This window comes from Protobothrops mucrosquamatus, unplaced genomic scaffold, assembly GCF_001527695.2.
Source record: "Protobothrops mucrosquamatus isolate PMUCROS unplaced genomic scaffold, P.Mucros_1.0 scaffold2729, whole genome shotgun sequence".
NCBI lineage: Eukaryota > Metazoa > Chordata > Lepidosauria > Squamata > Viperidae > Protobothrops > Protobothrops mucrosquamatus.
Window position 1 is genome coordinate 7,177 of NW_015388772.1, and position 2,392 is coordinate 9,568.

The following is a 2,392-nucleotide window of genomic DNA, read 5'->3' on the forward strand; positions in this document are numbered from 1 at the left end:
AGGCAGAGCAGCCGCAACATCGCGGCCAGGGCCAGCGGGCCGCGCGGCACCAGCCTCCCCAGCGGCTACATCTCATGGGCGGAGGGCGACCCCAGGAAGCGCGGAGTCCCGGCTTCCTCACCCTCCTCGTCCCCTTCTTCCTCCTGCTGCCCCCCAGGCGGCAGTCCCAGCTGGGGTGGCGGCTGGCGAGGGCATCGGCGTCCCCGGGCCGCTCCCTGGGCAGCCAAGCCGGCCACACGTCTCCCCGGGCCAGTCCAGGTGGCAGTCCCGGCTGGGGCAGCGGCGGCGGCTTCCTCGCCCTCCTCCTCCCCTTCTTCCTCCTGCTGCCCCCCGAGCGGCAATCCCGGCGGGGGCATTGGCGTCCCTGGGCCGCTCCCTGGGCAGCCGAGCCGGCCACGCGTCTCCCCGGGCCGGTCCAGGCGGCAGTCCCGGCTGGGGGGGCATTGGCGGCTTCCTCGCCCTCCTCCCCTTCTTCCTCCTGCTGCCCCCCCCGGTTACCGCCCTCCCTGCAAGGTAGGCAAAGCCGCCCCTGGCCGTGATGATGTTGCCGGGAGCAGAGCCATCCATACTAGAGCTGGACGGGGGGCATGTCTCGCCTTAGGCTCCACTGTTCAATCAAGTGCCCTTTTCCCCATAATAATAATAATAATAATAATAATAATAATAATAATAATAATAATAATAATAATAATAATAATGATAAAGTTGGAAGGGACCTTGGAGGTCATCTAGTCCAACCCCCTGCTCAGACAGGAAACCCTATACCATTTCGGACAAATGGATGTCCAGTTTTTTCTTAAAAACTTCCAGTGTTGGCGCATTCACCGCTTCTGGAGGCAGGTTGTTCCACTGGTTAATTGTTCTAACTGTCAGGAAGTTTCTCCTTAGTTCTAGGTTGCTTCTCTCTTTGGTTAGCTTCCACCCGTTGCTCCTTTTCCTGCCTTCAGGTGCTTTGGAAAATAGCTTGACTCCCTCTTCTTTGTGGCAGCCCCTGAGATATTGGAACACTGCTATCATGTCCCCCCTCGTCCTTCTCTTTGTTAAACTAGACATACCCAATTCCAGCAACCGTTCCTTATATGTTTTAGCCTCCAGTCCCCATGTGTGCGTGTGTGCGCATGCGCGCACATTTTGCGGCTCCCAGTTTTTTCTTTTGTGAGGGAAACGGGTCCAAGTGGCTCTTTCACTGTTTCAGGTTGCTAACCCCTGCATTGCCCATTCAAGTCCTTTTAAACGTGGCTTTCAGTCCTTGTCCTGGAATGACCGTCCAACCTCTTTCAGGTCCAGTCACCACCTTTGCTCGTGTGTAGTGAGTCCAACCCTTCTCAGTCCTCTGGACAGCAGATTTAACATAAGGAACTTCCCTTCTTTGGTTGTAGAAGTTCCTCCTTCCATTTACGAATCAGCACCCACTGTCCCGGCTGGATCTTATGGACAAGAAATTCCAAAGGAGCTGTTTGCACCACCAAGCCTTCCTGTCAAAGAGAAGACAGAGACCCCAGTACTTGTTCTACATTTAGCTATTTGTCTCCCTCCTTTGGGAGCCTTAACCCTTTATTAACCCTTTTACATATCAAACATCCCTCTAGCCCTTTGGGCTATCCCATAAATTCCAAGGGTAGCATAGAATTTCAAATACATTTCTACCTATGCTTTAATTCCCCAATGATTCCCCTCATATAGTTTTTGGATCACCATTCTTGCAGTACCTTGTGATAACCACAGAATCCCCTTAAAACCATTTTTGTTGTTTGGTAATTATAAATCTACTATAGCCTCAATCCTTTTACTATTTTCCTTTCCCCTTCAACTATAATATATTCTAGATATTTTACTTCCTTTCATACCAATTGGGCTTTATTTCTTAAACACCCTCAGTCCTTTCTTCTGCCAAAAAGTTGCTTTCCCATTTCTTTATAATTTCCAGAATAAGATCTTACAAAACTGGGAAGCTACATAAAAATGTATTTGCTTCCACAGCTTAAAAGTGGAGGAAAGAAAAGAAAGAAAAAAATCATTTGTCCTGTATCAGATAGACTATACTTATCCATGGAAGCTCTATCAAAAATTGTCACATTTTTCTTTCTCCTCCCCCTTTCACCCTGATTAGATACCATGTTACAAAAATATAACTCAATAAACTTATTGTAAATAACACATTCAGGATTTTAAAAGGTAAAGCACATAGGCTCACCAATTAGCATTGGGCCAACATTTCTGGAATGCCTTTTGTCTCAGGCAGACATCAAACAGGATAGCTAAGAAGACAAAAGATGGTCTCCCCCTTCCCCCACTCACCAAACCAGACAGAGCAAAAATTTATACAAAACCTTTGCTTGAAACAGCCCTCAGGAGGAAAATTGCCATAACATTTACAGAAGTGGCTTGCCAA